Source organism: Cetorhinus maximus, chromosome 9 (genome assembly GCF_964194155.1).
Source record: "Cetorhinus maximus chromosome 9, sCetMax3.hap1.1, whole genome shotgun sequence".
Lineage (NCBI taxonomy): Eukaryota > Metazoa > Chordata > Chondrichthyes > Lamniformes > Cetorhinidae > Cetorhinus > Cetorhinus maximus.
The window spans coordinates 118,133,457-118,157,197 of record NC_135887.1 but is presented as its reverse complement, the minus strand read 5'-3'; the positions used below and the strand labels follow the sequence as shown (position 1 = coordinate 118,157,197).

At 47.5% G+C, this 23,741-nt stretch overlaps 1 protein-coding gene and 1 long non-coding RNA gene across 5 annotated transcripts in view; both read left to right on the top strand.

The window, feature by feature from the left end:
* Nucleotides 1–23,741, top strand: part of LOC144684964 (uncharacterized) — a 130,536-nt gene that overhangs the window by 86,161 nt on the left and 20,634 nt on the right. The window lies entirely within an intron of this gene.
* LOC144684966 (uncharacterized) lies at nt 5,581–7,537 on the top strand. Its single transcript, XR_013577595.1, has 3 exons — nt 5,581–5,722; nt 5,987–6,143; nt 6,369–7,537. It is a non-coding gene; the product is annotated as an uncharacterized LOC144684966 (long non-coding RNA).

Sequence of the window (23,741 nt, the reverse complement as noted above, 5' to 3'; positions counted from 1 at the left end):
TACAATGTCGAAGAGCCTGAAACGACAAATACAGATATTTACTCGTTTAATCTGAGAGTTGGAAAGACAGAACCAATATTTGTAACATTGAAAGTAAATGACCTGTTAGAATGGAAGTGGACATAGGAACTTTCATGACAGTAATTGGGGAACAGATCTTCAGATATTTGAATAATGGTGAACATCAATTAAATTTAGAAGAAACAGCTACCAAACTAAAAACATACATGGGTGAAGACATTCAAGTAAAAGGCATAAGCAGAGTAACTGTCCATTATGGAAGCCAATCGGCAAAGCTACGCTTGATGGTAGTAGCAGGTGAGGGGCCAAGCCTCCTGAGGCGAAACTGGCTAAAGGAGTTTAAGTTAGAATGTGCTGAAATTTTCCAGTTGAGAGCAAGTGGGTTACCAGAGCTACTTCAAAAGTATGCCACAGTCTTCAAGGATGAACTTGGGAAGATCCAGGGGCTGCAGGAAAAAATTCATGTGGATCCAGAGGCAACCCCTCGATTCATGAAGGTGAGACCGGCACCATACGCACTGCGAGAAAAAGTCGACACCGAACTGAACAGACTAGAAAAACTGGGCGTTATACAACCTGTGCAGTTCTCTGAATGGGCAGCACCAATAGTCCCCGTCCTTAAACCCGGCCAAAGCGTCCGAATTTGTGGAGACTACAAACTGACAGTTAATAAAATAGTTAGGCTGGACAGATGCCCCATTGCAAAAATTGAAGACTTGTATGCTAAACTGGCAGGTGGAACCACCTACACGAAGCTTGATATGAGTATTGCTTATCAACAACTAGAGTTAGATGATGCATCCCAGGAATTTGTCACAATTAACACCCACAAAGGGTTGTACCAACCTACTCGATTACCTTTCAGTGTCTCCTCAGCTTGCACCATCTTCCAGAGAACAATGGAAAGCTTACTGCAGGGACTGCCCCAGGTTGTAGTCTATTTAGACGATGTTTTGATGATAGAATTCACTGAAAAAGAGTATTTGGCAAACTTAGAAGAAGTCTTAAGAAGTTTCTTGCAAGCTGGAGTGTGCTTAAAAAAAGAAAAGTGCACGCTCCAAGTGAGGGAGGTAATCTATTTGGGTCACAGGGCCTCCACCCGGTTGAGGAGAACTACACAGCGTACATCCAGGAATATCCCAAATGAGGACCATAGCACGCAGCTACCTATGGTGGCCTGGGATGGATGGCGAAATAGAGAGTTTAGTGAAGAATTGTGTGCAAGTCAGTAACTGAAAAAGTTGCCTTCAATAGCTCTGTTACACGCTTGGGAGAGGCCAGGAAGACCATGGGGGTGGTTACACATTGACTATGTGGGGCCTTTCATGGGCACAATGTTTCTGCTCATTGTTGATGCCCACTCAAAATGGGTGGACATATATGAGGTGAAGTCACCAACGTTGGCTGCTACAATTGAGAAGCGACGTCAAAGTTTTTCCACTCACAGACTACCAGAAATGGTTGTTTCTGATAACGGTACGGCATTTACAAGTGCTGAATTTCAACGGTTTATCAGCCTCAACAGTATCACTCATGTAAAAACTTCACCATATCACCCTTCCTCAAATGGACTGCCCAAAGGCTGGCATAAAAAAGCTAACTGACGATTCCTCACCCCTCACACAACAACAGGTGTCACACCTGCAGAGTTATTGTTGAAATGCTGTCTCAGGTCGAGATTGAGCTTAATAATGCCGAATTTAGAGGGGAAGGTGGAAAGGAGTCAGGGAAGCCAGAAAGCTAGACATGACTGGCATAGTCGTGAGAGGAAATTTACCGTGGGAAAGGTGGTGTATGTGAAGAACTTCGGAGAAGGACCAAAGTGGTTACTGGGTGAAATAAGTGCAGTGACTAGACCTCTATCTTACCATGTGGAGGTGGAAGGCAGAGTCATACAGAGGCATGTGGATCACTTAAGGAAGAGAGAAACAGATCACCAAGAATTGATTCCACTAGTGTTCACAACTGGGTCAGTGTTTCCTGTTGAGGATACTCAACCCAGTACAGACGTGTCTGATGTCCCTGTAAGAGTTGAGGATTCGGAGCTGCAGGTGCCCATCGAAGTGCCTGATGTTCAGGCAACTCCGGAAAAGGGGGTTCCTGACAAAGCACCTGGAGTTGTAGAGCTGAGACATTCTACATGCATAAGGAAACCCCCAGAAAGACTGAACTTATAAATTCCTTACCCAGCGTAAATATTTTGTTGTCTTGAGAAATTTGTACTTGTAAATATAATGTGCATATCCGAGGAAAGGGGGAGGCATGTGGTCATTATGGTTTTAATTAGTGTATAATATACCTTTAAGAATAATACTTATTAAGGAAGATCACACGATCTTTAGTACCCAATAGGAGAGTAGCGCGGGCTACCTCAGTAGTCAGTCATGTAGAGTTTGAGTTGAAAGCACACATGTAGTTTCTGCTGAGTACCTTGTAAATAAACTTAAAGTTTCCACTCAAGAAGTGTCTGCAGATCAACTCTATCAATAGTGCCAACTTGGCCAACACTCACAACAACTACCATCTAGAAGGACAAGGGTAGCAGACACATGGGAACACAACCACATGGAAGTTGCCCGCCAAGTAACTCACCATCCTGACTCAGAAATATATCGCCGTTCCTTCACTGTTGCTGGGTCAAAATCCTGGAACTCCCTCCCTCACAGCACTGTGGATGTTCCTACACCACACGGACTGCAGCTGTTCAAGAAGGCAGCTCACCACCACCTTCTCAAGGGCAATTAGGAATGGTCAATGAATGATGGCCTAGCCAGTGACGCCCACATCCCATGAACGAATAAAAAAAATTAACATCACAAAAAAGATGTTACCTGGTCATTATCACTCTGGTGTTTGTGGGGAGCTTTCTGTGCCCAAATTAGCTGCCGTATTTCCTACATTATAACAGTGACTATACTTCGAAAGTTCCCCATTGGTTGAATTTGCTTTGAGACGTTCTGTGGTCACTGTACACATGCAAAAAATGCAAATACAAGAAATAGAAATATGAGTTGTTGGGAAATGGAAGAGTGAAGGAACTGATCGATGTGAGTTCAAAGCCACTGTCTTCCTTCCTGGAAAAGAAGAACAGCTACAGGCTACAGATATGTCATGTGATATTTTCACAAAGGGGTCACGGGGTCAATGCAACTCAGGCAACAAAACTAAAAGAAATTTTGGTGACTCATTTCAAGCCAGTTGATAGGAAACAAATGTTCTGACCGGTAAGGTTGGCTTGAAGTCGAAACAAACTGTTGTAAAATGATCCAACCTAAAACTGCTATTAAAAAAACCTCATCAACCAATCATTCGAAGACCACTTGCAAGGAAAGACCACCCCCTTTCTGCTGTAGGCCACCATTAGGCTGCAAAACAAACTGAACGCTTATTTCTGAGCTTGCCCTTCCTGTTGTCAGCTCAGGACAGCTGTTTACAAAGACCAGCAGTCCTTTCCTTTAGCTGTGTCAACCATGGTTCAGTTGGTAGCACTCTCACTCTGGTGTTGTAAGGTTGTGGGTTCAAGTCCCACTCCAGTCCTTGAGCCCAGAAACCAAGGCTAACATCCCAGTGCAGTGCAGTGCTGAGGGAGTGCTATAGTATTAAAGGCACTTTCTATCAGATGAGTTGTTAAACTGAGGCCCTATCCCTCTCAAGTGGATGTAAGGAATCAAAAGGTGCTATTTTGAGGAGCAGGGGAATTATCCCTGGTGTTTGGGCCCCTTTTTTTGTGATGTCAATCTACATCACCAAAAAAATACAGATCATTTTGACATTAGCATGTTGCTGTTTGTGGGAGCTTGCTGTGCACAAACTGGCTGATGCATTTCCTACATTACATCAGTGACTACACGTCAAAAAATATTTCATTGGTTGTAAAGCACTTTGGCATGTCCTGAGGTCATGAAAGGTACTCTATAAATACAAGGCCAGGATTTTTAAGATGGCGGGGTTTCCCTTCCCACCATCTGAAAAGTCTGCAGGAAATACATTCCTGCTGATACTGCCTGCCCCATAGTCATTTAACACTCCAGCGAGCATTAATTGGTTGGAGGAAGGCCTTCCTCCCCTCACTAGGGAGGAAGTTCAGCTCAGAGAGCTGCCGGTCAATCTGATTGGCCAGCAGCTCTCTAGTCCCTGCAGTGCCAGGAGCTGCAGTGGACAGGACTGGGACTGCAAGCAGTACCCAGATCGTAAGTCCCGGGAGTCCAGGACCAGGTAAGTTTTAGGGGTCTTAGGGCAGGGAGGGCTGGTGAGGCCTGGGGTTGGGGTGTGGACAGAGGAGGGAGTTGGGGTGTCGGTGGGGAGAACAGAGGGGGAGGGAGGACCTGAAATGACCAGACCTCATGGTTCGGGTAGGGGTGTTGGGGGGCACCCAATGTTAAAAGGGGCTGCTGATGGAAGCCACTTAAGGGCCTCAATTGGGGCATGGGCGAGCAGGCCGGCCTAGGCCTTGCCCATTCCAGCATAAAATTGTGGAAAGGTCGGGGTTAGCGAGAAGCCAGCAGGAAGGCCATCCGCGAAATTTTACATTCACCTCCACGCCCCCTCCTCCCCGCTCCCCCCACCTATAAACCCACCGGAGGGACGATATAAAATTCCACCCCAATTCTTTTCTTAACAATTGTTGACCCATTAGACCAGGCCTCCTTAGAGCAGAGAAGGTTTAGGGTAGACTTATTAGAGGTGTTCAAAATTAGGAAGCATTTTGACAACGAGAAACTATTTCCAGTGTCAGGTGGGTCGACAACCGAATATGAAGGACCCAGGGAGAAGATGAGAATTGTTTTATGCAGCGGGTTGTGAACTGGAACGCACTGCCTGAAGAGGCGGTGGAAGCAGATTCAATGATAACATTCAAAAGAGAATTGGATATATACCAGAAAAGGAAAAAAATTGCTATGGGGAAAAGAGCAGGGGAGCAGGAGTAATTGGATAACTCTTTCAAAGAACCCATACATGTACAGTGGGTTACACCTTCTGAACTGTAAGAGTCAATGATTCCACGATGTTGCTATTAAATTAGTGGAGAGAAGAATGTAAATTAGTGTATAAATATTATATCACCAACAGTAATTTTTAGCTTTGTAAGATTCACCAATTATCTGTAAATCTAATGCATTTTTAATGTTTCTAATTCATCTATGTTACACACATCCTATGGATGGTGAATTACTCTCATACCTACAATACCTTGGGCAGGATTTTCCCATCGTCAAGCGGGGGTGGTGGGCCGGCCCAGGAGCAGCCACGAAAAGGACCGCTGCCCGCGATCGGGCCCCGACCGTGGTTTCATGCTGGCGGAAATATTAAGACCCGCCCCCGGGTGAAACGCGGCTCCGCACTGGCCGGGAAGGGTCAAAAGGGGGCAGGGCCTGTCGACCACTGGGTTCAATGGCGACCTGGCGGCCAGTTTAAAATTACGTTCGCAATGGAGTCGAGTGCGGCTCGACACAGCTGGCGGGTGGGCAGGTTGGGTGGGCACTCGGCCCTCCGCTTCTCTGAGGAGTGTTTCGCCATCCTCTTGGAGGAGGTGGCTGCTAGGAGGGACACTCTTGTCCCCAAGGATGGGAGGAGGAGGCCACCGCATCTCACCACGAGGGCATGGGAGGAGGTAGCAGTGCTGCTCAGCAGCCGTGATGTAGTACGGCGCTCCTGGGTGCAGTGCCGGAAACGCTTCAATGACCTGCTGCACATAGGAAGGGTGAGTACCGTGTTGGCATGGGTCAGTGTGCAGATGTGTTAAGGTCTGGCCATCCCGCCGTGGACCTCAAAGTCTGAGCGCCAACTGTCAATGACGCCGGAGATGGCCAAAGGGGTCAGCCCTGGCTGCTTGGACTGAGTGCCTTGTGGCTCAAGGGCCATGACTTGGAAGTGCCCTACAAGGTGCTCCTCAGCTGGGGTTGGCCAGGCTGCAAAGGTGCTGCAGGTACAGAGTGGACTAATCAATGCTCCTCTGTTGTTTCAGGAGAAAACTGCCCACAACAATATAGAAAGGTCGCAGGCTGGCGGAGGCCCCACTAGCCTCCTATTCCTTTTGAGGCATGAGCAAGATGCCCTAGAGCTTAAGAACCAGCACTCCCAGCATGCAACCGGGTGTGGAGAGGCTAGGGTGCCAGACGAAGGTAAGAGCACAGTGTACAGAGGTGAGAATTTGGGCTTGTGCAACCATTCTATTGTAGTCTCTTCATTGATGTGAGCCTCAAACCTGGAGATCCCATTGATCATTGGAAAATGAGGGCACCATGGTACAGACCTCCGTTATCTCACCAGGGTGCCTGGCATGCATGTGTGTGACAATGACATGGTGATGACTTTAACTAATGACATATCCTTCTATTCCCTTTTAGGTTTGCCAGCAGGCGTTTGATCTCTGGACCCTGAAGGGCCACCCCTGACACCAGAGGACCACCGGGCATCATTTGCACCTGTGTCATACCCGCACTCTGAGGCAAGCACCAGCACAGGGACCAGCACCTCAGTGGGCATTAGAGTGGTGGCTAGTATATCGGTGCACATTGATGAGGGCACTTCACAATCGCTTGAGGTGCAGGCGGAAGTAGAGTGTGCTCTGGGCGATGGCAGTCGGAGAACTGCTGAGGACCAGGATGATGCTCAGTCAAAGGCTGATCTTGAGCCTCTGGTGTCATCCATTAGGCGGCAGATGCTGGATGTCTAGCGAGATGTGTGGGAGGGTCTAGTGGAGATCAATGAGGGTCTGCGTGCCATGGTCTCCATGATGGAGGAGTCCATGTGGAGCGTGAGCACTGCATTGACTGTCATGGCTGAGCGCACTGCCTCCTCCATTGAGAGAGTGGTGACTCATGGAGAAGCAGCTCCAGGGACAGAATGAGGGGTTCCTGGGTTGGGGACCTGCAAACCCTCACACAGGCACTGATCTCAGGTGGTCAGTGTCAGTGTGGGAGATGAATGAGGCACCCAATATCCAACTAGGTGCCCATCCATCAATGATGAGCAGGGTGGTCCAGAGCGACTTCACATTGGCGCATGAGCTGCCTGTCATTTCTGTGGTCTCCTTTAAGGGCACTCTGGATGACAGCAGCAGCTCCTCCGTCCCTCCGCCAGTGACCGTGGTATCTGATGAGGCTGCAGCGACTGGAGAGATGCCATCCATGGCACTGGCTGCTCCCTCCCAGGCAGGGCCAGCACTGGCTCCACTGGCCAAAGGACGACAGCCAAGGCCATCAAGTCCAACAAGATAGCAGAGTGAGGAGGCTGTCTCCAATGCTGGTGCCAGTGAGGGGGGGAGTACGTAAATGTAGCACTCGTAATTGTAAGTTAAAGCACAATGAGCACAAGAGGGACAGGTCACGGGTGATTTTATGTTCATTTTTGTTAACTTTATGCATACTGGTCCGATGTTGAATACCAGAAACATTTCTGTTCACATTATTGAATTGTCAGAATTACATAAATTATGTTTTTGTCTTCATGTCCTGAGCATGCTTCACCTTTTTATTTCATTGGTGCAGGGAACGCCAGTATGTAATGGTGGATATAGGTGGCTCTGAACATTATTGAACAGGCACTGAGTATTCATTGTGTTCAAACGAATGGGCCCTTTCAGATATCCAGGATGGAGGAGGCAGCCCTGGCATGTGTTTGAAGTTGATCTTTGGTAACCTAGCTGAAGGAGCGTTGGATCAAAGCATCCCTGGTGTCCCTGCCTCCCTGCAGGTTACCAAGGTCTGACTCCACGCCCTCTGCATTCTCCTCACCGTGCTCCTCTTCGGACTTGCTACTGGACTCATCATCTGTGGCCTGTGCAGCTGCCTCAAGATCCTCTTCCTCCAGTGGGTCCCCCCTTGCCAGTGCCAGATTGTGGAGAGTGAGCATGCAACCACTATCAGTGACACCCACTCTGGGGGGTATTGTAGTGCTCCCCCTGAACAGTCCAGGCATTGGAAGTGCATCCTGAGAAGACCTATGGTCCTCTCTACCACTGCCCTTTGGAGGCATGACTCGTATTGTAAAGCTTCTCTGCCTCTGTTCTTGGGTGGCGGACAGGCGTCATAAGCCACCTCTTCAACCGATAGCCCTTGTCACCCAGCAGACATCCATCCAGTCGGGCTGGAGCACTAAAGAGCCTCAGCAACTGGGAGTGTCTGAGGATGTAAGCGTCATGGGAGCTGCCAGGGTACCTTGCACAGACTTGCAGAATCTGCATCCTGTGGTCACACACTATCTGCACGTTCATGGAGTGGAATCCCTTCCTGTTGACAAAGGCACCCGGCTGACCCACTGGCGCCTTGATGGCCACATGTGTGCAGTCTTTGACACCCTGGATGCGGGGGAACCCAGCAATCACTGCAAAGCCTCTGGCTTGCTCAGTCTGGCTGGCCTCGTCCATACAGTAAAGAATAAAGGTCAGTACCTACCTGAACAGAGCTTCTGTCACCAGCTTGATGCAACGGTGGACAGCTGATTGGGAGACTCCACGCAGATCCCCCATTAGCCCTGGAAAGAGCTGGAGGCATAGAAGTTGAGGACCACTGTGAACTTCAGAGCCACTGGCGTGGGGTGTCCGCTCACACAGTCGGAGCTGATCTCAGTCCCAATCATCTGGCAAATGGAGGTCACACTCTCCCTTGAGAGGCAGAGCCTCCTTCAGCATTGCACCTCGGACATATTGAGGTAGCTGTGTCGCCGCCTGTAAACCCTGGCAACAGGATAGTGGCATCATCTATGGTCCTTTCCGCCTTGGACTTCCTGCTGGCCCTGCACCTCTTGTGCCTGTGGCTCTGCTCCCACAGGTCCCTCCCCTGGAAGCTGCACTGGGACATGTGGCCTCCTCTCCCTTCTGCCCCTCTCTTCCTCCTCAGAAGCGGTGCCTCCAGTGCAGACCACAATCCCCATTCCAAGGGTAAGGGAAGGCAGTCTGATAACCTGGAAGAGTCCACACAGCCTGAATTCTCTTGGGGCCTGGCAGACAGCAATGAGTCCTGAAATAAAGCCTGGGAATGCTAAGAATGAGGCCCCGGACCAAGATGAAGCTGCCAAATGCCAATGAGCAACCAGCTGCAAACTATCTCCAAAACTCCTGACTACTCACACCGACAATGCTGCTGACCCTTTTTATCCCACCCCTGGATGAGGTTTGTGAAAATGTCGGCTGGCCGCCTGCCTGATTTGCCCGTGCGATGAGCAGAAAATCACACGGGCAAGGAAAAATCACAGTCAATTGGGCTGTTAAGGGTCTTAAGTGGCGCTGAATTAACGGCGGTTGCCGCTCCAGCACCCGCGCGCGCCCGCTGAGTGAAATATCGTCACCCACCCACCCGCGCACCCGCCCACTGGCAGCACTCCACTGGCAGTGTCTGGATTATGTGCTGAAGTCTCTCATGAGCCCACAACCTTCTGGCCTCAGAGGTGAGAGAGCTACCCACAGAGTTCTAGCTGACACCTCAGTTACAGCCTGTCGGCCACCTGTGATCAAAATGGCAGCCTAGATGCACAGCTCAATTGGAATCTTTAAAAAAAAAGAAAGCCTTTCATTTATATAGCGCCTTTCATGGCCTCAGGACATCCCCTCTATGGCCAATTAAGTCCTTTTGGAACTTTAGTCACTGCTGTAATGTAGGAAACATGGCAGCCAATTGTGCACAGCAAGCTCCCACAAACAGCAACGTGATAATGATCAGATAACCTGTTTTGGTACCACTGGGGAGAACTCTCCCCTCTCTTCCAAATAATGCTAAAGGATTCTTTATATCCACCTTATTGCAGACAGGGCCTCGGTTTAACACCTTATCCAAAAGACAGCATCTCCAAGCGTGTAGCATTCCCTCACTACTTCCTTCCTCGAGGGTTAGCCTGGATTTTTGTTCTCAGGGCTCTGGTTTGGGGCATAGACCCACAAACCTTCTGACTCAGAGGCTAGACTGCTTCTCACTAAAACATAGAAGTTACTTAATTTCGCACAGTTGTCCATCTATTTGTATGTCACTAACTGATAGCAAAAATGGAACAAGATCAACTGTGACAAGGCAAATAGCTGGTTGGAAAGATGTAAATTTGATGAACAATTGAAAGGAAGGATGGGTTGGGGAATTACCCAAAGTCTATGAATTTGGAACAGCAGTATCTCACTGCTGTGCAGTCTCTGCTTTGCTGCAGAAAGAATACACTTTTAAAAATCAGAACTGAGTACACCTACTGGATTCCTGTGACAGAATAATTCATCAGAACTTCTGTAATAGTGAAGATAAAATGCAACCCTGACACTGCAATAGTCTAATGAACAGAAGATGCAGTCCAGACACAGGCCCAGATTTTCGCTCCAATGGAGAAAATCCCAGAAATGGTCGGAAATTCTATGTCCCGCTCCCAAACATGGCATGATCCATTTTTGCGGGTTGGGGGCGGGGGGAACAGGCTGAGATAAGGCTGAGGTAAGGGAGACATAAGGGACCCCTTGGGATTGTTAAAAGTGAACATGATTATGCACTTTTTACACATAAACTTATTGGAACTGGCAAGCTGTCAAAGAACTGTTCAGCTGTCAAAGAACTGTCCAGCTTTCAAAGAACTGCCCAACTGTCAAAGGCCTGCCCAGCTTTCAAGAACTGTTAAAGAACTGTCCAGCTTTCAAAGCTGTCAAGAAGTGTCAAAGTTGCCAAGGAAGTGTCCAAAGATACTAGGTGAGTTGACATGGAGGGATAAGGGAAAAGGGATGCATGGATTGGCAAGAGTTGGCACTAAGTTAGCATGGAGGCAGGAGAGGCCATGGGGAGTGGGTAGGGGGCATGGGTTGGCATAAAGGGGAATGATGGGCAATGGAAGTGTGTGGGGGGGCATAGGTTGGCATGAGTTAGCGTGGATGGGGCATATGCATTGTACGGTTGGGCGAGAAGGGGTGAGGGCTGGAGGGAAGTTTTTTGTTTCATTATTAGTTTATATTTATTTAAAAACCGTGTTGGAGCACAGAGGCAGGCCTTCCGACCAGTCCACCTCCACACCCGGTAGCCTCTGCATTCACCCCGGTGTCGCCCACCCAGACCTCTATTTCAGCCCGCCCGCCCCGACCGAAAATCTGATCCGCAGATGGACATTTTTAAAGGTCAGTTTCGCAGAGCCGAGATACCTCACGTCTCCATGCACCCAAACTGGGGACAAAATTCTGGGCCATAGATTCCTATTTGCTTCTCCTGGGAAGGAGTCTACAGGCCACATAAAAAGCAGCATCCTTCATGCACATTTACAAGGGCTATCAATGTTTCCTTTTACCCTGAACACTTACTGTTGGTCACAGGGGGACCTGAAACTTGAAAGGATGACAGAGCTCATGAAAGTCAACAGGAGCAACAAAACTTGGGAATGCCCCATGAAGTAACTTGGTAGGTTCTAAGTGAATGTGTGCATTTTGGGATTTTCCAATAAGGTAAGGTGGGCAGGAATGGGGAAGGGGTGCACAGTTTGGTCCCCATCACCCAGTCATTGAAAATGCATTGGTGGGTTGGCACAGCATTGCCGTGGAATTTGGTGACAACAATTAACGCCTCAACTAGTAGACCCAGCATGCACAATAGGCTGAATTTTACGTTCTCCACCACAATGGATTAGAAGGTGGGGTGGTTCGTTAAGTCCAGCGGGTGGCATGCCCACTTGCCTACCCATCTGCTCCTGTCTCTGCCGCAACTGCACCAGTGGTGGGAGTGGCGTCGGGTGGCCTGCCCACCAGTGGGCCAATTCAGGACCTTAAATGGGAAATTAATGCCAGCTTAAGGGTCTCATCCCACCATCACCACAAAGATTTAACTGGTGGCAGGAGAGGCCCAAGCTAAGTGTCCAGCCCAGCAGGTTTAATTGGGTCGCACGGAGAGCTCCCCCCCAATTTATCCCCCCTCCCTCGATTCCCTCGACCCATGGCCTCTCAAAGCTCAGCCCCCACCCCCCTCACCTCTCCCTGGGGCCTGTCAGTTTGGCAAGACCCCCATACGCTTACCCAAATCCTCATCTAACGCTGCACACCTCTACCCCAAAGTAATGGAGAATTGCCGGCTCCTGATTGGTCAGCAGCTCTCTGAGGCAAGACTCTAAACGATACAACATAATTTCTTTAAAGTAATATTGAGTATTTAATTGCATACTAGTAGGAAATTGAGAGCTGTTCCTTTGGCCGTTAAATAGCTGCAGAGTAGCCAACGAATTAGGTGCCTCCTATAATTCAGTGTGCAAATGATATTATCTCTTCTTCTCCAAGCAGGGGAAACACTAGAAAATGGCAGCCACTCTGAATATGTGACAAAAAGTCCTAATGTCCTAACCTACCACTGGTTTCACAAAGTGATTGTAAAATTGTTTCCAAAAATTCTGGAGTGTTTTACATGGTGTATTTTGAGTTCTTCTCTAAGGGTTATTTTACAAAGAAGAGAAATTGTTCAATATGTAAATTGTGGATGAGAGAAAGGAGCAGGGAGAGTACACCTAGAGTACAATTTAAGTTGCAGTTTTGTTGGAGCTGCTAAGTGATTTTTACTTTGTGATGAGGTTACCGCTATAGTGTAAGTCTGAGTCATGGGGCCCAATTTGACTTTGAAGAGTAGTGGTGTCAGACAGCACCCCCTATCCCCCCAACACTATTTGGGTTTCATGCTTCACAGTCTATATATATTACAAAGAATTACATAGAATCTACAGCTCAGAAACAAGCCATTCTGTTTCGAATTCAAAGACAGCAGTGCCTTCTCAGTAAAAGTCTTTATTGAACTGATTGTAAAATGGCAGCTTAAAGCGCTTCTCTCATGGCAGAGGTCACATGACTACAGCAAGCCCGATGGGACATGTCGTACTTTTGCACTTAAAAACCCAAACACATTCGACCCAAATGGTTCATGCTCCACACCCTACATGCTTTCCTGCTCTCCTTCAAAATAATGCTATGGAATCCTCTTCAACAACCTCCCACTTCCTTGTATCACTCTCCATCCCCCTTCCTCCTCCCGCCCTACTTCCTTCCCTATCCACCTCAGGAAAAAACTCCTCCACTGTTGCTTATCCGACATCTGGGACTAGATGAGAAGAAATCTCCTCCAATTTAATATTGAGAAGACCGAAGCCATTGTTTTCAGTCCTTGTTCTCAGAACTTGCTGCGCCCCTAGCCAACCTGCCTCAGTATGGCTACAACACTGGCATCTACCCAGCAATGTGGAAAATTGCCCAGGTAGGTCCTGTACACAAAAAGCAGGACAAATCCAACCTGGCCAATTACCGCCCCATCAGTCTACTCTCCATCATCAGTAAAGTAATAAAAGGGGTCATCAACAGTGCTGTCAAGCAGCACTTGCTTAGCAATAACCTGCTCACTGATGCTCAGTTTGGGTTCCGCTAGGGTTGCTCAGCTTCTGACCTCGTTGCAGCCTTGGTTCAAACGTGGACAAAAGAGCTAAACTCCCGAGGTGAGGTGAGAGTGATGCTTGGTGAGGCTTGGGCTGACAAGTGGCAAGTGACATTCAAGCCACACAAGTGCCAGGCAATGCCCATCTCCAACAAGAGAGAATCTAACTATTACCCCTTGATATTCAATGGCATTACCATCACTGAAACCCCCCCCACTATCAAAGTCCTGGGGGTTAATATTGACCAGAAACTGAACTGGGTTAGCCATATAAATACTATGGCCACAAGAGCAGGTCACAGGCTAGGAATCCTGTGGTAAGTAACTTACCTCCTGATTCCCCAAAGCCTGTCCGTCATTTATAAGAGTGTGATGGAGTGCTCTCCACTTGCCTGGATGAGTGCAATTCCAACAACAATCAAGAAGCTTGGCACCAACCAGGACAAAGCAGCCCGCTTGATTGGCACCTCTCCCACAAACATTCATTCCCTCCACCACCAACGCACAGTAGCATCTGTGTGTACCATCTGCAAGATGCACTGCAGGAATTCGCCAAGGTTCCTTAGACAGCACCTTTAAAACCCATGACCACTACCATCAAGAAGGACAAGAGCAGCAGACACATGGGAACACCACCAACTGGAAGTTACCCTCCAAGTCACTCACCATTCTGACTTGGAAATATATCGCTGTTCCTTCACTGCCACTGGGTCAAAATCTTGGAATTCCCTCCCTAACAGCACTGTGGGTGTACCCACACCATGTGGACTGCAGCGGCTCAAGAAGGCAGCTCACCACCACCTTCTAGAGGGCAATTAGGGATGGGCAATAAATTCTGGCCCAGCTAGCGATGCCCGCATCCTGTACATGAATTATAAAAAATTGCCTCCATCCCTCAGCCTGGTCAAAGTCTGGGGTTCAGCCAATCTGTTTGGAAACCTGGTGTCATGTTTGATCCTGAGATGAGCTTCCAATCTCATATGCTTGCCATCACTAAGACCACCAATTTCCACTTCTGTTTATCACTCGACTGTGCCCCTGTCTCAGCTTATCCGTTGCTGAAATACCTATCCTTGTCTTTTTTTACCTCTAGACTTGACTATTCTAATGTATTCCTGACCCGCCTCCCATGTTCTACCCTATGTAAATTTGACGTCATCTAAAATTCTGCTGCCCAAGTCCTCACTTGTGCCTTGTCTCACTCACAAACCACCTCTTTGCTTACTAACCTACACTGGCTCCTAGTTAAACAGCAACTTGATTTTAAAATTCACATTCTTATTTACAAATCCCCCCATTCCCTATCTCTGTAATCTCTTCCAGGTCCACAAGAGATATCTGGCCTCTTGTGCATCCCCAATTTTAATTGCTCCATCATTGGTGGCCGTAACCTAGGCCCCAAGCTCTGAAATTCCCTCCCAGCTACACCCTCCTTGGCCTATTGAGCTGGAGCTGGGGGTGTCACAGGAAGAGGAGATTTGGATTGGCTGGATATTCCTGGAGTTACCTGGGTGGATGGCCCCGGGGTGTCGAGCTGCTGGTCCTCCTCCCTATGGGTGCCCGATGGCCCCTGGCTGTCTCCTTGAGGAGAAGGGGAAGCTGGAGTGAGATTGAGCTGCCCTGCACCCCTCCTGTACACACTGTTAGAGGCCAACTATGGCGTCAGTGATGGAGCTCAGCCCGCGCAGCAGTGCAGGAACGACGTCCTGGACCAAGGTCTCCATGGTGGCTGCCATTCTACCAGTAATGACCTCGGTGCATTGGCATGCTAGCGCTATCACCTCAGAATGAAGGCAGACAGACTCCTCCATTGTGCCTTGCAATCTGAGGAGTGCAGTGGACATCCCTTCCTGATGTTCCTGAGCTTGCCTTTGCAGCTCCAGCAACTGAGGTATGACTGAGACCAGGGGCTCCTCATCTGACTGAGACTCCACAGATTTCTGGCCTCCAGCAGTCCTCCGCGTGCCGGAAACCTGGGGAGTCCCTGCCGCTCACCGCCTGCTGTGGATCAGACAGTGCAATGTGCTCACCCGAGGCTAGTTTAGAACTAGATCTCACTGAGGTGTGTATCTCTGTGCTGGTGGAGAGTGTGTGTGAGCACTGTGACAGGACTTTTGTGGTATCATCAGATTCTTCTTCAGGGCTTGAGTTGAGGACCTGACTCATGGACCGCCTTGGCTGCTTCCCAGATGTGCCTGCGAAAGCAAGGAGAAATAATTAGTGCATGGCAGGGGACTGTAGAACACAGGTGCCCACTCACAGTATGGTTGTCTGATGGATGTTGCACTGCTGGATCCTCACTTGGTTGAGCCGACCTCACCGTCAGCACAGGAACGGTCCAGATTGTCGCCGGCCAGTTGGATGACTCTCTTTTCAAAGTCTGTGAGGACCTTGATGTTAGGCATTCCTCCACCAGTCTGTGACCTCCTTTTTGTTGTGTGCCAGTGTGTCCTACATGAAGACAGATGGAGAGAGTGAAAGCAGGATGCCTGCCAGGCCAGATGTCTGGCATGTGTTGGTGGTGAGTGGTGCCATGGACAGGATGAGGACACGATCCATAGGGCAGATGATGGTGTGTCTGAGAGAGTGAATGGTGATGTCCCTTGAACTGGCAGTGAGTGAGATCCCTATGGCTGCGTGATAGGATTGGCAGTATGTGAGTTGAGAGTGATGAGAAGATTGACTTACCCTGGCAGAAAGGAGGAGTTCATTCATCCTCTTTCAGCACTGGATGGCTGTCCTCTTTTGCAGGGCATTGGCACTGACTACCGCCTCCACCACCTCCCATGCTGAATTAGTGACCTTGCTTGCTGGTCATTGTCCAGAGTGTGGGTAGAAGATTTCACAGTGGGCCTCCACTGCTTTCAGTAGGTGCCTGAGGGAGGCATTGCTAAATCTGGGGGCAGCATGTTTCCTCCCTTTGGCAGCCATGACTTTCCATCCCTAAGAGAGTGCTAACTCTGTGCAGAGACGCCCTTTAAATATGGCGCTTGGATTACTAAAGGCCTGAGGTGATGGTGGGTTGGGTTAATCAGAGGCCACCCAGCCAGTGATCTGGAGTGTTTCCCGTGCATGCATTACTGATGAGGCGGGATGTGCTGGGAATGGGACAATACGCCGCGAAAACCCACTATTGCGGACAGTGGGTCAAACGACTTTCTCGCGCCCACTACCACACTTGGCACAAATCTGGGACAATTCCGCCTTATGTTTTGAATTTTGCAAGCACGGGCTGGTTGGGTACAGTCAGTACTTTGCCTGTTGTAAACAGCCGAAGAGACATGCAGCTTGGTACAATTCACCAGTTGTTGGGACGTACGGCCTACATAACACCGACACTGAAATTCATATGCCACATTATTCATTTGTGTGATAGGCAAGATGTCTTTTTTGGCTTGACGGTAGTATCCTGTTAGTGGAGAAAGCCACATGTGTCAGCGTGAAACAGCTAGCTTCACCTGTTGCTCAAATGTTTGAGACCCCTTATCCTTCCAAGGTGATCTGAGGTAGACTGGACACAAAGCTTTGACAGCATGTCTCTTTTTTTTCAGCAATACTCGGAACCCATGTTAGTGACTTCCAGCCTCAAATACTTTCCAAGACTTCCATTTTCCTCTAACTCTGATCCCTTAGACATCTTCCACTTCCTTCATCCCATGATGGCAGCTGTACCTTCAGATGTCTAGGCCAGAATTCTCTGCTCAACCAATATCACTAAAGCGTTGTGGAGACGAAGTCCCACCTTCACATTGAGGATACCCTCCATCGTGTTGTGTGGCACTGCCACTGTGCTAAATGGGATAGATTTTGAACAGATCTAGCAACTCAAGACTGGGCATCCATGAAGCACTGTGAGCCATCAGCAGCAGCAGAATTGTACTCAAACACAATCTGTAACCTCATGGCCCGGCATATCCCCCACTCTACCATTACCATCAAGCCAGGGGGTCAACCCTGGTTCAATGAAGAGTGCAGGAGGGCATGCCCGGAGCAGCACCAGGCATACCTAAAATTGAGGTGTCAACCTGGTGAAGCTACAACACAGGACTACTTGCATGCTAAACAGCATAAGCAGCAAGTGATAGACAGAGCTAAGCAACCCCACAACCATCGGATCAGATCTAAGCTCTGCAGTCCTGCCACATCCAGCCGTGAATGGTGATGGACAATTAAACATCTCACTGGAGGAGGAGGCTACACAAATATCCCCATCCTCAATGATGGAGGAGTCCAGCACAGCAGTGTAAAAGATAAATATTGTAAATGTGAAAGTGAAATATTTGCTATAATCTTCAGCCAGAAGTAACGAGTGGATGATCCATCTCGGCCTCCTCCGGAGGTCTCCAGCATCACAGATGCCTGCCTTCAGCTAATTTGATTCACTCCATGTGATATCAGGAAACGGCTAAAGGCACTGGATACTGTAAAGGTTATGGGCCCTAACAATATTCTGGCAATAATACTGAAGATTTGTGCTCCAAAACTTGCCACGCCCCTAGCTAAGCTGTTCCACTATGGCTACAGCATTGGCATCTGCTATGTGGAAAATTGCCCAGGTATGTCCTGTACACAAAAAGCAGGACAAATCCAACCTGGCCAGTTACCACCCCATCAGTCCACTCTTGATCATCAGTAAAGTAATGGAAGGGGTCATCAACAGTGCTATCAAGCAACACTTGCTTAGCAATAACCTGCTCATGGACACCCAGTTTGGGTTCCGCCAGGACCACTCAGCTCCTGACCTCATTACAGCCTTGATTCAAACATAGATAAAAGAGGCGAGAGTGGCTGCCCTTGACATCAAGGCCACATTTGACCGAGTGTAGCATCAAGGAGCCCTAGCAACACTGGAGTCAATGGGAGTCAGGGGGAAAATTCTCCGCTGGTTGGAGTCATAACTAGCACAAAGGAAGATGGTTGTGGTTGTTGGAGGTCAGTCATCCTAGCTCCAGGACATCACTGCAGGAGTTCCTCAAGGTAGTGTCCTCATCCCATACATCTTCAGTTGCTTCATCAATGACCTTCCTTCCATCATAAGGTCAGAATTGGGGATGTTTGCTGATGATTGCACAATGTTCAGCACCATTCACGAGTCCTCAGACACTGAAGCAGTAAATGTCCAAATGCAGCAAGACTTGGATAGTATCCAGGCTTGGGCTGACAAGTGGCTAGTAACATTTGCACCACAAAAGTGTCAGGCAATGACCATCTCCGACAAGAGAAAATCCAACCATCACCCCTTGACATTCAATGGCATTACCATCGCTGAATCCCCCACTATCAATATCCTGGGGGTACCATTGACCAGAAACTGAATTGGACTAGCCATATAAATATTGTGGCTACAAGAGCAGGTCAGAGGCTAGGAGTCGTGCGATGAGTAACTCACCCCCTGACTCCCCAAAGCCTGTCCACCATCTACAAGGTATAAATCAGGTGTGTGATGGAATGGTCTCTGTTTACCTGGATCCAACATCGCTCAAGAAGCTTGACACCATCCAGGGCAAAGCAGCCCGCTTGATTGGCACCACGTCCGGAAACATGCACTCCCTCCACCGCCGAGGCACAGTAGCAGCAGTGTGTACCGTCTATAAGATGCACTGCAGGAATTCACCAAGGCCCCTTCGACAGCACCTTCTAAACCCACAGCCACTATCATCTAGAAGGACAAGGGCAGCAAATAGATGGGACTACCATGACCTAGAAATTCTCCTCCAAGTCACTCACCATCCTAACTTGGAAATATATCGCCGTTCCTTCACTATTGTTGGGGCAAAATCCTGGAACTTCCTTCCTAACAGCACTGTGGGTGTATCTACACCGCATGGACTGCAGTGGTTCAAGAAGGCAGCTCACCACCACCTTCTCAAGGGCGACAATGATGGGCAATAAATGCTGGCCCAGCCAGTGAAGCCCACATCCCATGAATGAATAAAAAAACCCCGACAATTTGGCAATTTATTAAATTGCTGTTTGTGTGACCTTGCTGTGCACGAATTGGCTGCCACATTTCCTATATTACATCTCCAATGATAATAAATATTGGCTAAGACACTGGGAAGGTTTCCCTTAGCTCTTCTTCAAATAGTGGCTGTGGGATATTTTACGTCAACCTGACAGGGCAACCAGAGGCCTGGGTTTGTTCATTCCTCCCTATCTCTGTAATCTCCTCCAGTTCTACAGCCCTGCAAGTTATCTCCTCCTCTAATTCTGGCTTCGCAAGCATCGCCAATTTCACTATTGGTGGCCGTACCTTCAGCTGCCAAGGTTCCAAGCTCTGGAATTCCCTCCCTAAACCTCTCCACTTTTCCTACCTTTCTTTCCTGCTTTAAGATACTTCTTACAGGGAGTAGGAAATAAATGGGTTATTCTCCGGTTGGCAGGCTGTGGCTAGTGGGGTACCACAAAGATGAGGGCCAGGACTTTTCCTGTGGCGAGCGGGCTGGACAGGAGCGGGCGTGGGCAAGTGCGGAGCCGATTGCCACCTGCGATCGGCTCTGCGCCGCCATTTTACGCGGGCGGGCCAATTAAGGCACTCAGCGCTACCTGTGCAGGCAGAGGGAGGAGGGAGAGTCGGGGCCTGCACTGTTTCACGCATGCGCGCGAAAGAGCACAGCAATCTCCCTGAGGCACGGAGCTGCCTCAGGGAGATTGAATTTGTAATGAAATCATGACAGAAATTATTTTAAGAATTATTTAAACATGTCCCCTCATGCGAGTGTGTCACATGAATGGGGACGTATTTGTAACTTTCTGACAATTTATTTATTTACTTATTTAATAAAAGCTTCAGGAAACCTCATGCTGCCCGTGGATGAGGTTTCCTGAAAAACGCAAAGGCCGCTTGGGCTTTTCGCCTGCCCAACAACCTTAAGGTCGGATGGGCAGCATTCTTAAGTGCTTTATTTAATTTCTTACTGGCCATAATAGGCCTTTGACATTTCGGCGGGCGCGCAGCCAAATCTGCGCGCACCCGCTGTACGAAATATCGCAATGGCGTGCAATGACGTCGGGATGCACGCCCGACATATCATCGCACGTCATTTTATTGCTTCAGTGTGTCGGGCCCGCCCCCACAAGCCGACCGGAAAATTCTGCCCGAGCACTTGGGCCCCAGCTGTTCACAATCTATATCCATGACTGGATGTGAGGACTAAATGTAATATTCCCAAGTTTGTGGATGACACAAGACTAGATGGGAATGTGAGTTGTGAGGAGGATGCAAAGAGGCTTCAAGGGGAGAGCCTTAGTGAGTGGGCAAGAACATGGCAGATGGAATATAATGTGGATAAGTGCGAGGTTATCCACTTTGCTAGGAGGAACAGAGGGGCAGAGTATTTCTTAAATGCCGAGAGACTGGGGAGTGTTGATGTCCAAAGGGACCTGGATGTCCTTGTTCATAAGTCACTGAAAGCTAAAATGCAGGGGCAGCAAGCAGTTATGAAGGCAAATGGCATGTATGGATTTGAGTGCAGGAGTAAAGGTGTCTTACTTCAATTGCGTAGAACCTTGGTTCGACCACACCTGGAGCATTGTGTATTGCGTACAATTCTGGTCCCCTTACCTAAGGAAGAGTGCACTAGCCTTGGAGACAGTGCAGCAAACGTTCACCAGACAAATTCCTGGGATGACTGGTCTGTCCTATGAGGATAGATTGAGGAGACTGGGCCTGTAGTCTCTAGAGTTGAAGAATGAGAGGTGATTTCATTGAAACTTACAAAATTCTTATTCACAGGGTGGATGTAAAAAGGACGTTTCCCCTGCCTGGGCAATTGAGAACCAGGGGACACAGTCTCAGAATAAGGGGAAGCAATTTAGGACTGAGATGAGCAGGAACTTCTTTACTCAGAGTGGTAAATCTTTGGAATTCTCTACCCCAGAGGACCGTGGAAGCTCAGTCATTGAGTATGTTCAGGACAGAGATCAATAGATTTCAAGATACTAATGACATCAAGAGATATGGGAGTAGCTCAGGAAAATGGCATTGATGTGGATAATCAGCCATGGTCTAGTTGAAAGGTGGAGCAGGCTTGAAGGGCTGAATGGCCTACTTCTGCTTCTATATTCCTATGTTCCTAATCTTAAAATCTTTGACCAAGCTTTTAGTCACTTGCCATAATATCTCTTTATTTCTCTTGTTGTCACATTTTATAATGTCATATGCCTTGGAACATTTAATTGGATTATAGACACCATATAATTGCAAATTGTTGTTGAACATATCAACCAAAGGACAACAACTCAGACTGTGCAGACTCCTTCAGTACTGCACTGCAATGTCAGCCTGGATCATCAGCTCGAGTCCCGATAGGCACTATATAAATGCAAGTTCTTTCTTTCCTCTTTCATTCCAAAGGCCCTGGATATGTACAAGTTGCACATCGTGTGAACATCTACTTTGTTACTACATATCCTGGTACAACTAAATTCAACCACATCACAAACTTTAAACTTTATAGTTATTGGAAACAGAAATCATTAAATTATTTTGGTGTAATCAGACAATACCTGAGGTAATCATGTTGTTGTGCACGTGCATTTTAATTTCCCTAGTGACATGGAAATGAATTTTACTAACATGTTAATTTTGTGTGTTAATCAGTGGCTCTGAGCTGGATAAAAGGATTTGCTCTGTAAAACTGTTTGATATTGAAACAGGTCCTTTTGACCCTATCAAAATTGCCTTTATTCCCCTAAAGACGGGTAAAGTTAATTAAGCACTCAATGGGCTTATAGTGCTTAAATTAAAATATATTACCCTCATTGTGTAGTCATCAAATTAAAGCTTACTCCTCCTGGCTACATGACTGTCTAATGTGCTTATCAAAATTCATGATGTAATAAGTGGGATTTGCTGTTCTGGACACGGACAGTCCCAATGTAATTTATTCTCAAGTCTTCCACAAGATGGTGCTATGCTCCATAAATAACCACTTCAACCAAATTAAAGGAAGAATTTATATTTGCGTGGCGCCTTTCACAACTTCAGAACATCCAGAACAATGAGGTACTTTTGAAATGTAGTCAATGTTGTTTGTAGCTAAATGCCACAGCCAATCTGTGCACAGCTAACAATATTGCAATTAACAGCGCTAAGATAAATGACTTGCTTCAGCAGTGTTGGTTTGGGGATAAGTATTATGCAGGATTTTTCATCGAATAGTGCCCAGGAATCTTTTACATCTACCCAGGCAGGTAGACAGAGCCTCAATTTAACGTCTCTTCTGCAAGACAGCAGCTCCGACAGTACTGCACTCAGTGCTACCTTGACTATGTGCTCAAGTCCTGAGGGTGGGCTTGAACCCACAATCATTAGCCTCTAAGTGCCACTCCTGATGTGGCTACTTATAAAGGAAACCAGTTGTGTGTCTATAACTAGTTTCTTAGAGGCTAACGTCTCACTTTTTTTCCAGGATTTGCATATTTTCTCCAGGTTTCAAAACATCGTGAGGGATGACAACAAGCTTGTTCAAAGAGCAAGTTTTAACATGCGTCTTAAAGCAGAAAAGTGGGGAGGCAGAGAGGTTGAGGGAAAGAATTCCAAAGCTCAGAGGCTTAGACTGCTGAGGCTCTCATTCATGTAAGAAAAACAATTTCATTAACTGACTGTGCACAACACCAGAGGCAATTTACTTTCAATTTATTCATCTATGGTCTCAGATTAAAAAAAGCACAAATGAATGTGAAGATAACCCTAATGACTAAAGAATTCTGTTTTACCATCAATTGAAATTGGAAATGGTAGCCATTCACCTTACGTTTTGGCACTTACTGAAGCAGTGGATTTAAGTCACATTTCCACTTTGTCAATGCCTTGGAAGGCATATCAAATTAAGAAAATGTTAACACAAGGCATTCAGTTAGTTACAGTTGTAATTGCCTTTATTAAGTATATGTCATTTCAAGCTGATGTATATTAAACAAAATTGCCACCAATTTATTTTCATATCAAAGGGCAACAATTACGAGTTCTCTTTTTAAAGCTACACTTTCATGTAGGCTGGAGTTGAATGAAATAATTTTTGTTGTTCTAGGTTTTGTTTAATGTATGCTATCCATTTATTTATGGGTAATCTGTGCCTGCAGATGTTGCACTCCGTTACAACTGCAAAACAATCTTAAAATGTTGGGCTGTTTTGAATCTGGTGCGCAAATTTTAACCTGCAAAGTTCAACAACAACAACTTACATTTATATCGACCTTTAACATAGTAAAACATCCTAAGGCACTTCACAGGAGTTTTGATACTGACCCACATAACGAAATATTACGACAGGTTTCCAAAGGTTTGGTCAAAGAGACAGATTACATGGAGCACCTTAAAGAAGAACAGAGAGGTGGAGAAACGGTGAGATATAGGGAGGG